The sequence below is a fragment of the Phoca vitulina genome, unplaced genomic scaffold (genome assembly GCF_004348235.1).
Source record: "Phoca vitulina isolate PV1807 unplaced genomic scaffold, GSC_HSeal_1.0 scaffold43, whole genome shotgun sequence".
Lineage (NCBI taxonomy): Eukaryota > Metazoa > Chordata > Mammalia > Carnivora > Phocidae > Phoca > Phoca vitulina.
Window position 1 is genome coordinate 3,877,481 of NW_022589746.1, and position 12,166 is coordinate 3,889,646.

A 12,166-nucleotide genomic window follows, 5' to 3' on the forward strand; every position below is an offset into this window, starting at 1 on the left:
GAAGGATGAAGGGCTCTGCCTGAGCCTTATCCTGGCTAGGCTCCAGCTCACTTCACCTAAAAGAGGGAAAAACAGTTAACAGAGTCAGGACTTTAAGGAAATAAAGTAAGAATACTACTACCAGCAAACGGAGTACAGTGCATGGGGAGAAAAAAGCTACACAATTCTGGAAACACTTATGAAGGTCCCAGCCCTGAGACACAGGCCCAATAAGAGACTGAGATTTAACTGGAAGATAAAAGAATATCCCCCCCTGCCCTATACCTTACCAGCACACCAACAAAGATCCAGTATAATAACACTACGTTACAGCTAGTGTTACAGACACAACTCTCTCTGAGGAGGAGTTTATAGGGAAGCCAAAAATCAAGAGGAGAAAAAACAAGGACATTAGAAAAACTTGAAGCCTCTGGGACCTATGGTTATAGCAGACATTAAACACAGTCCCTCTTCTAATCGGACTAACAGAAATCCTCACACTGAAGGCCTGTTCAGTTTCTATTACCTGATACAACATGTCCTGCTTTCAACAAAAAATTAAGGGTGTGCCAAAAGGCAAGGAGAAACAGTCTGGAGAGGCAAAGCAAGCACCAGAACCAGACTCAGATATGACACAGATGTTGGAATGACCACACAGGGAATCAAAAATAACTATGATTAATATGTCTGTAACTTTAATGGAAAAGTAGATAGCATGCAAGAACAGATGTGTAATGTAAAGGGGGAAACGGAAACTTTAAGAAAGGGTCAAAAGGAAATGTTAGAAATAAAAACACTGTAACAGCAACAAGGAATGCCTTTATTGGGCTCATCAACAGACAGGACATGGTGAGCAAAAAATCAGGGAGTTTGAAGATATGTCAAATAGAAATACCTCTAACTGAAATGGGAACAGGAAAAAAAAAAAAAACAACAACCAAAATACCCAAGAACTACAGGACAATAAGGAAAGGTGTAACATATGCATAAGTGCAATACCAGAAAAAGAAGAAAGAACAGAATATATATTTAAATAACAGCCAAAAACTTTCAAAATTAATGACAGACATGGAAACACAAACCCAGAAAACTGAGAGCGCCAAGCAAGACTGAACACACACACACACACACACACACACACACACACACACACACAAACACACTCCTAGGCATGTCATATTCAGGCTTCAGAAAGCCAAAAAAGAGAAAAATCTTGAAACTCAGAAGGAAAAAACATCTTGCCTATAGAAGAACAAAGAAATTGGAGTAGATTTCTCATTAGAAATTATGCAAGCATGGAGAAAGTGAACTATATATTATTAAAGTGTTGATAGAAAAAATCCTGTCAACCTGGAACTCTACAACCTACAAAATTATTCTCCAAAATTGAAGGGAAAAAAATAAAGATTTTGTAGATGAAAACTGAGGAAATCCATTACCAGCTGACCTTCCCTGCAAGAAATGTTAAAATTTCTTCATGCTGAGGAAAATGATACAGGCCAGAAACTTAAACCTATATAAAGTAAGAGCATCAGAAAAGAATAAGTGAAGGTAAAAGAAAATATTTTATTATTTTTATTTTCAATTGATACAAACTATAACTTTGTTTAAGGAAATATAGGAATAATGTATTGGGTGATTTTAAAATATGGGTAAGGAAATGAATAACTTCAATGTCAGAAGGAACAGGAGGGAGAAATTGAAAATACTCTGATAAAAGGTACTTGGGTTAGAAAGTGAAGCAATATAGTGCCATTTGATGATGGATTTAGAGTAGCTTAAAATGTACATTATAGGCTTACACTTCAGAAAACAGGAAGAACACATCTTGCTCCTATTAAATACAACTGAAAATGTTGGAAATGGTTTATTACATAAACCTAGGACGACTCTGGAAGTTGAAGAGAAAAGGGGAAACCAGCTAAAAACCCTGTGATCTGGGGAAAGAAATGGTAGTGAGTCCACTGGATTTTTCTTTTGACCACGAATTTTGCAGATTTAGAGCTAAGCAAGCCAGCAACTCAGAAATGGCAAGAGGCATAGACCTAAAAAATCAAAAATCAAAGTAAAAATAAAGTCTGCTTTCTCCATTCAAATGACCAGAAAAGGGGCAGCCTAGTAGGACAGAAGAATTTAATAAATAACCTCTCTACTCGAGCCAAACACCACAGCAGATCTAAAAAACACACTATTAGTAGAATTAAAAGACAAGCCCAGAAAGCATATAACTAATAAAGGACTTGTATCCACAATATGCAAAGAACTCTTACAGTTAGCAATAAGAAAATAAACCAATTTAAAAATGGGCAAAAAAATCTGGACACTTCAATAAAGATATACAGTCAGTAAGTAAGTATATGACAATACCAACATCATTTGTCTTTAGGGAAATGAAAATTAAAATGAGATAGCACTGTAAATCTACTAGAATTGCTAAAATCCAAAAAACTGACAGCTTAAATTGTTGAGGTGAAGAACAACAGGAACTCTCATTCATTGTGGCAACAATGCAGAACAGTAAGGAGTACTTGGAAGATAATTTGGCGGTGTTCTATGAAGCTAAACTTACTTTTATACAATTTAGCAATCATGTATTTATCTAACCTAATTGAAAGTGATGTCTACACAAGACCTGAAGACAAATGTTCATAGCAGCTTTATTCATAATCACCAAAAACTAGAAAAGACCAAGATTTCTTTCAATCGGTGAATGGATAAACATCCATACAACGGAATACTATTCAGCAATAAAAAGGAATGAGCTATCAAGCCAGAGCCATGCAAAGACACAGAAAAAATCACTAATGTATATTGCTAAGCAGAAGAAGCCCATCCAAAAAGGTATATGATTCCAATTACATGACATGCTGGAACAGGCAAAACGAAAGCAGTGGTAAATAAATACATCACTGGTCTCCAGAGTTTGGGGGAGGGGAGGAAGGACTGAGTAGATGAAGCACAGGGGATTTTTTAGGGGAATCAAACTGTTTTGTAAGATATGCTAATAATGTATGCATGACACTATATATTTGTTAAATTCCATAGAAATTTATAATGTGAGAAAATGGCAATGTATGCAAAATTTTCTTTAAAATGACCTAGGAGATTGGGGGATCCCCAAGTGGAATGCAATGTAGTTGTCATATAAATATATGAAACAACCTCACTATGGGAGGTGGAGGAAGAAGGTGCTGACTCAAGTAACTCTGAAAATGATTGGAATCTGTAAGACTAAAAGCAAAAAGGAACAGCACTGCACATGAGCACTGTGCTCTAGTTGACAAGGTTGTTTCCCATGGGGTGCAGGTTAACCATTAGGAAACTACTATACAAGCACACTAGAAGTGAACGGTTAAGTAAATGGATGACAGATGGTAGAAGCCAGGTTCCTCACTGATGGAGTGGGAAGTAACAGTAAGCAAGGGGAATTGGCCAGAATGATCCCTGTGGTCATGGATTCGACTTGAAGGTATCAGTATGAACTCCTGTTTAGCTTAATGTAGATACAGGGGGTTACATACAGAATTATCTCTAGATATGTGTATATACATGAGCACACACACATATATTTCCTTGCTCTGTTGGCTGAGAGTGCCTGGAATCAATGACACTCAAGTATCAAGAATGCACCTTGAGCCCAGATTTTGGTTTCTAAGTACCATTCCCTAATGAAAGGAAGCAGGACTCCCTTGGAGAAATGGCAAATTTTAGGACTGGGGCAGGAAATATGCAAGACACACCTAGAACATCTTACAGGAGGTAAGAAAGTGCTAATACACACACCCACACACAATGGGGCTATGTCAAAGGGACACAAAAGTCAACTGAAAGAGCCCCAAATAATCAAAATAGCAACAAGATGAGTAAAATAATATTGTATTATTACCCAAAGTATGAAACAAATATCTATGAGCCCATACTGATATACAAACTAAGTAGATAGATGATAAATAGGCAAATCTCTCATGCAGAAAAGTCAAATAATTTTCAAAATAAATCAAATAATTTATCATTGCTTCCATTCCCATCAAGGAAGTAGAGCATAACTTCCTACTCCTTAAATGTGGACTACACATAGTGATTATTCCTCCTAAGAATACAATCTAGAAAGATTCACAAAAGTGGAATCTTTACAGTGGAAAAACCTCAGCCAGGTGATGAAAGTCAACATCAAGTTATGCTGCTAGCATAAATCCTTGACATGATGTGATGAGAACGGCACTGTACCCTTGTCTTCCTCCTTCCCCAAACCTATCACTCCAGTCTTATCAACAGAAAAGCATCACACAGACTCTAACAGAGAGATATCTTACAATATACCTGACCAAGACTCCTCAAAACTGTTAACTTCAAAAACAAAACAACAGAACGATCACTGCCAAGAGGAGCCTAAGGAGACAAGGCAACTAAATGCAGTATGGTATTCTGGGTGGAACTGAAAAAGGACATTATAGAAAAACTAAGGAAATTTGATTAAGGATGGACTTTAGTTGATAACAACAGATCAACTTTGGTTCCTTAATTGGGACAAACGTAGTATACTAATACAAAATGTGAGTAATAGGGAAACAGAGTATGGGGTATATGGGAACTCTGTACTATCTTTACATCTTCTCCATGAATCTAAAATTATTCTGAAATAAGTTTATATAAAACAAACTCCTCTGGCCCCTCCATTGAGAACAGGGTGGAGGGGTGGTGGTGGAGGCAGGTAGGCCTGTTGGAAGGATGGGGAGGCTGACACCAAAGTGGCAGCAGCAGGTGGTGAAAACTGAAAGATACTGGGTGTATTTTCAAAGGCTGATCTCTGAGTAAGAAGCGCAGAAAGCAATTGGAATTTTAGAGTGCTTGAGGAGGAAACTTAACTCTTTTTTGTTTGTAGCTAATTTGTTTCCCCCACCAAACTAAACTCTACAAGGGCATTTCCCCTGAAGCACCTCCATTCCTTAGGCAGCATACCTAGTAGACACTAAATAATTATTGCTGAATCAAATTCTCCATGCCGTGTGATGAGATCCTGCATGCCCCCTTCCTTCAGTTTGGGCACAGCACCTCCCAGAACACCGATAACATACAAGCAAATGTAACTCTCCCCTACTTATCTTATCAAAGGACACTTTCTTTTAAAAATCCACCTAATTGGGGTGCCTGGGTGGCAAAGTGGGTTAAGCATCCAACTCTTGGTTTTGCCTCAGGTCATGATCTCAGGGTCGTGATCTCAGGGTCATGAGATCAAGCCCCATGTTGGGCTCTGCACTGGGCATGGAGCCTATTTAAGATAGGCTCTCTCCCTCTTCCTCTGCCCCTTCCCCCAACATGCATGTGCACGTGCTTGCTCTCTTTCTCTCTCAAATAAGTAAGTAAATAAATAAATAAAATCCACCTAAATAACTTTCAGATTGATTGATATTTATATTTGCACTGTAGAACTTATTGATGAGTCCCACAACCCAGCGAACACTGAAGGCCAGTAAGATTTTCTTTTAGGCCAGTAAGATATTTTTAAATTCTTTTTTACACTCCTGATCAATCCCACCATTTGAGTTGAATGCTTAGCAAGAGATGTTATTCTGGTTGCCCAAACTGCCTGCATCAGTTTTACCTGTTGGTATAATGGTTTTTTATTCAATTAAATATTGTATAAGCTGATGCAATATGAGTACAAACAATATGAGTACAAATGGAAGAGGGGTGTTTCTATCACAGCAAAGTTGAATGCTGATGACTTGAGGAAGACATCTCTAAAACTGTGGTGGATTTAGGTATGAATGAGAAGAGATTTGGGAACAAAGAAAATATGAACTGCTCTCAGACTGTTTCACAGGTAACTTTCACTTCTCACTTCAAGTAGAATTTTAAAAATCAGAAACGGGAACGGAACACCCTAGAAAGCACATAATGGGCATGGTTCATGGAATAAGACCAAATAGTCCTCATTCTGTAGATTCCTACTTAAAGAAAAGGCTTTAAAAGACTGCTAATAAGAGTTCAGGTATAAGTTTTATGCTATTATAAAATTACCAGGTAGGCATGTAGGTATCATTTATTATCATTTCCTGCTTAAGGTTTTCAGTTAGCCAACCAACCACCTGCCAGATTCAGTTGAATTTAAAGGTTCTACTGGACTGTGATCCTTCTGCCCACTCGTTCCCATTCTTTTTCTCTCTCACCATTTCCTCTTCATCTATACTTTGAAGTGATAACCAGGATGCTAGTAGGTGATCCAGATAGATTTCCTATAGAAAGTTGCAAAGGATTTGAAAGTTTTATCACAGCAGACTTCATTTCCTTGAAGACAGGACATTGTAGGGCATAAAGAATGCTCCAGGCCTTATGGGTTGATGTTATTATGGGAGTTAGTCTTGTCTAGTAGAGAGGAAACTGTGAGATGACCTTGCTGAAGTTTCCAGAGTTCTGAAAAAGATGAGTAAACCTGAAAATCCCATTTCCTACTTGCTTACCATTATGCTGTATGCTTGTTTCAAGAGTCACTTCTCATACCTATTTCCTAAATGCTGGTCATCCCTGGGGGCACCTGGGTGGCTCAGTCGGTTGAGCATCTGCCTTTGGCTCAGGTCATGATCCCAGGGTCCTGGGATCGAGCCCCGTATCGGGCTCCCTGCTCTTCGGGGAGCCTGTTTCTCCCTCTCCCTCTGCCTGCCGCTCCCCCTGCTTGTGCTCTCTCTCTGGCAAATAAATAAATACAATCTTTATAAATAAATAAATAAATAAATAAATAAATAAATAAATAAATCCTGGTCATCCTTGTTGGAAGGAATGTAAATCTTTTCGAAGGATTCTGTGTTGAGACTCTTTCATGTAGATGCTATCCACCCAGCAATTCCCATCATGGGAATCTATGTTTCTGAGACACTAACACCAGGATGTTAGTTTTGATCATTGCATGGCTGGATGCAGTAGCATCAGACACTTCTTGTCTAGCCTCTTTCTTCCCCCCCTGACTCTCAGACTAAGTCTGGTTAGGACTCAAGGAGGGGCAAGAAGTCTAGGCTTCATTGACTAGGGGACACACATACCTCTGGCCATTGTTCTTGGTTCATGAGTGAACACATGACACCAAAGTTGTCAATGAGACTCGCCCCCAGAACATTGGCTGAAGTTATGAGGAAAGATGCTTTCTCTTTTTTCGGGGATTATTGGGGTGTGAGAATGCTGTAAATCTAGAACTGCTAGTGACCATGATTACACCCATGTGGATAGAGCCGATCTCAGGATGAAGCCAACAGAGGAGAGAAGGATAGCCAGCATGTGGATGCGAAGGGGAAATAAGAACAGAATTTCAGTGCCATCAATTAAGCCTCTGGATCACCCAATCAGTTATGTGAACTATTAAAATCCCTTTTTTCATTAAGCCAATTTCATGTAGGTTTCTGGAGTTCATGAACATAGAAGTCCCAACTACCACAGAAAAAAAATCTGTAAACAAACTTAATGTTTATCAGTAGGGGAAGAGCTAATCAAATTATGATATGCACTATGGAATACTATGCAGGCATCAAAAGGAGGAGGCCACATTAGATGTACAGTGATGGAAGTTCTCTGAGATATATTTTTAAGCAACAAAGCGAAGTAAAAAATGTGTAAAGAATGATCCTATTGAAATTTGTGTGTGTGTGTGTGTGAATTTGTAGGAAGACAGAATAGAAGGAATTATTCTGAAATGCTTACCATGGTTATCATTAGAGAGAGGAGGGGGTTAAGAAGTGAGGAATGTGTATAAGATAGACATTCTTTGTATATTTCCATTATTTTTCTAATTTTATCATAATGAGCATATATTTATGCATTACTTACTCAAAATTAAAATACTTAAATAGTAACAAATCCCGTTCTCAAGGTCATCACTTTTGGTCCTCATTGCTTCTCATTCCACAATCGAGCAACCAACATTCTTTCCCCTCAGTTGTCTTTCCCCCCTTGTTAGTGGCAGCACTAGTTACTAGAGGAGTGATCTGAGAGCTCCCAGCCGCTGCTCGTCCTCCCACAGTCCACTTCCCCGGCGTCCCAACGGTCACCAAATTGATCAGCTCCACCTCCCGGACTCCCCCGGGATTGTCCCCTCCTCTGTCTCACTTCTGCCACTGCAGTTCAAGCTCTCATTATGAGTCGCCTGAATGAGCATGCTCCTCTCCTACCCAATTTCCAAGACTCCAACTCCCACAAAGAGATGTTTCTAAAATGCGTTTCTGAGCCTCTTACTCCTCACTTAACAACCTTCAGCCAACGAAGGAATGAAGTCCAAACCCTGACACACGGCCTGCTCAGCCCTTTTTGGTCTGACTTAGACACCCACCGCTTCATCCCTCCCCACTCTCCCCACCATGTGTTCACGCTTGCCAAGGGACTTGCGGTTCCTGGGACATGCCCAACTCTCTTGCTTCTGTGACTGCACATGCAGTTCCCCTGGCACAGATCACTTTTCCCTGCTTTCCTTGCCTGACCCACTCCCTCCCTCTTCAAAGATCCAGGGAATAAGCATCATTGCTTCCAATTCTCCTGGGTGGGACTGGGTACCATTTTTACGTGCCCTCTTGAAATCCTCTGCCATGGTCACCTTCCTTATCACACTTTATTTTTTATTTATTTATTTATGAGAGAGAGAGAGACAGAGTGAACGGCGGGGAGGGGCAAAGGGAGAGGGAGAAGCAGACTCCCTGATGAGCAGGGACCCCACGCGGGACTTGATCCCAGGACCCTGAGATCATGACCTGAGCCGAAGGCAGATGCTTAACTGAGTCACCCAGGTGCCCCATTTATCACACTTTATTGTAATTATCTCCTTATCTTTGTGCCTTCTTTCTAGAGTCCCCAAGTGCGGGAGGCATTGTCACCAAGGAAAGCCTTGGAGAAGAATCCTGGGCTACCATTTTATAACTGTGAGATCTTTGGGCAATTAACTTACATTCTGTTCCTCTGTTTCCTCATCTGTACCCTGAAGAGCATCCAACTGCAAAGCTGCGGTGAGGATTAAGCATGTCAATTATGTGTAAATCGCACGGAAAGCACCAAATAAGGATGCGCTATCATTCGGATCATTAGTAATCTTTGGGTCTAATAACAACGTCTGGCGCTTAAGGGATGCAAAGTAAATGAACAATTACTCTGTTGAACAAACTATTTTGAACAAGTGCCTCTGTAAAAGGGTGTATTCCCAGACAAGAGGTTCAGTTTTAATGCCACACATCTTGGCTCCGTTGTGATTATTCATACAACTTTGTAGAAAAACAGCTTCACCCATTACTGTTCATTTGCTAGATGGTGAGAGAGCTAGCCCCCGGGTTGCACCAATGGTCTGTACGATTTCATACTTAACGCATTTTGGAAAGCCTGGCAGAATCATCCTCTGGCAGGATTTTTTTCAAGTCCTGCTTCTACAACTAAACATTCCTAAAAATGTCCAGGCAGGATGGTTTCTAGGAACTTTTTCGAGACCGGTGGGAGAGCACGAAAGCAGTCTTGTCGTCTTTGTTCCTGTCACAACCAAATGTCTGCACCTGGAGCATGTCCCATCCCCACCCCCCACCCCCCTCGACCCCCCGCCCCAGGACCTAGACACACCGGAAATGTGAAAAATTAATTACAGTAGTTAATTCCTGAAAGAGAAGGCTGACTGATGGGGCAGAACAGAAAGAAGGAAGGGCCTGAGAATGGCCTGACTTGTCAAAGGGTGTGTGCCCTGAATGTCAGGCAGCTCAGGATGGGATATGCAGGGGAGGGGAGGGGGAGCCTTCTTCCCCTCTGGCCACTCCCCCCGAGCCCAGGATGCCATCACTGTGAATGTCTCACCCTCCACGTCGATGCATGGGTGGTGCTAATTCTTTCCCATTGGGCTCTGTCCCTGTAACTCATTATGTCCCATTTTCCACTAGGTCTGGCAGGCTGCAGAGAAGAGCCAACATCCACCTTCCGGACCTCGGGGGACTCAGGAGTTCAGGCAAACAGAGAGTACCATGCAGCAGGACCCTCTGGAAGCCACCTACTTCATTCTGTGGGCCTTAGTGCTGTGATCTCACTCTGGAGATCATCCCTCTAACCCGGTCTCCCCTTTCTTTCTACACATAATGCCTGAAGCATTAGGGGCTGCTGACTTATAACAATAATGAGTCCCATATTCATGCAGCTCCTCTCTTACAAGGAAACTGGATGCCCTTTCTGTGTCTCTTCATTAATCTTGCAGCCCTCCTGCGGGGTGGGCTGTCCAGTTAACAGTGACTCTCAGTTTAGCAGAATGGGAGCAGGACTGGGGAAAGGGGGTAGAGATGTCTGCACTGATCGGACGGGAGGACACATCAACAGTGGACTTTGATGAGCCTACAGAACAAATAAAATTTCATACAGTGCAATGAATAACCCTGGGGAGCACTATGGCCAGTAAGAACAATATAAGGGGTTTCTAGGAAACATATTAATAGAGACAATTTTTTAAAAGATATATTTAAATGACAAGAAAAGACAGGAAGCATCAGCTGGGATTTGCAGGCAGAATATTTACAGGAAACATTAACTGTGGGTCCGCTCATCGCTTCCACCATCTTACGTCATTAATTTCTGTTGGCTCTTTTTTTTCCAGGAAGATCTCAAATGCTTTCTCTTTAACCACATATTTTTATTCTGTTTCTCATTCCAGAAAACGCACTGTTCCCAGCTCTCTCAAGATCAAGGGTGAGCAGGCATCAGAAGGAGTTAGGGATGTGTCAAGACCAACTCACTAGATCGTACACTGATGTTTCTCGCTTTTGTTCTTATCCCCAACCTAAAAGCAAACTATTCAAATTATATGTGCTAATCCTCCCTCAATTAGAGAGAACAGGAATGCGGCTACTATAGCTGTGTCCGAAATTATTAGTGTTTGAACTGGTACTTCAAAAAGATTACGGCAAGTGAAAGTCAAATGCCAGCAACGAATAAGTTTGTCCGGGTTTAGGTTTCAGACTGTGTCCCATCAGGTCCCACCCTCCTCATCACGCAGAGGATGGCACCAGGTGTCAGCGGGGAAAGGCCGCCCGTGTTCCGGGAAATGAAAATCACACCTCCTGCTGCAAATGTACAATCTCTTAGAAACCATGCCTTTAAGACTCTTACAGCGAGACCCTCCCTCCTCTCTGCCACGCTTCTGAACACTGGGGGCCTCTCACTCTACAGGACGACACTTAGATGGAGTTCAGTGTGGAAAACCAGCCACACTCCTTCCCATACTAAACAATGTGTAACTTCTGTTTTGATACTTACAATGGCCCTACAAATTCTGCCTGGAATTTGGGAAGCGCATTCTACTTAAAGACTTCTTTTAGAGTTGGAGTAATTACTCCTCTCAACACCCAGGTGAGATTGCTACCCTTCTTTTTCTTTTTTCTTTTTTAAGATTTTATTTATTTATTTGACAGAGAGAGAGAGAGCGTGCACACAAGCAAGGGGAACAGCAAGCAAAGGGAGAGAGAGAAGCAGGCTCCCCACTGAGCAGGGAGCCTGATGTTGGACTCTGATCCCAGGACCCTGGGCTCATGACCTGAGCCGAAGGCAGACGCTTAACCGACTGAGCCACCCAGGCGCCCCCTTGTTTTTCAATTTTATCAGAAACTGAGGTTCAGAAAGGTATATAAATATCACCATGTCAAAATATAAATAATGCCAGTCAGTAATTCAACATATCCGAACCCATTTGGCATCTGTTAATAAGCTCTTACCCCTGTGAGTGGTAAAATTATTTATAATAACTTCATAAATGCTTTAAAGATCATAGGATATAGTTTTACATTTATTATGTGAAATAAAGGGAATTCATATATAATGAACGAAAATAGAATATGAAGCCTGTTATTTGAACCATCAGAGAACTGGGATAAATTTATCAAGACCAAACAGAACTCAGACAAAGAGAGAAGAAATGGTTGTGGGAAAAGGACCAAGGTGAGGGTTCTCGAATACAATGTATGCGTCAGAAGTAATAGCATGGAGCAAGTGAGAAATGGAGGGACTCAGGCAACTGAAAGTTCAGTGTTCAGCCAGAGTTATAAGAAATGTGCATGTCTGATAGGATGACGGTAATTACTCATGGGACATCGTTAGGACAATGTGAGAGTTCTGAGATTTTGTGACCTAAAACAAGCAGAGAAAAAGGTAGAAGGAAGGAAGAAGTAATAAAGAGAAAAATTAACAGAACTGATTC

The 12,166-nt window shown here is 41.1% G+C and overlaps 1 protein-coding gene across 3 annotated transcripts in view; it reads right to left on the reverse strand.

The window, feature by feature from the left end:
* The window catches only part of PCNX2 (pecanex 2), a 304,545-nt gene that overhangs the window by 111,936 nt on the left and 180,443 nt on the right, over positions 1-12,166 (reverse strand). The gene's annotated exons all lie outside the window — the stretch shown is intronic.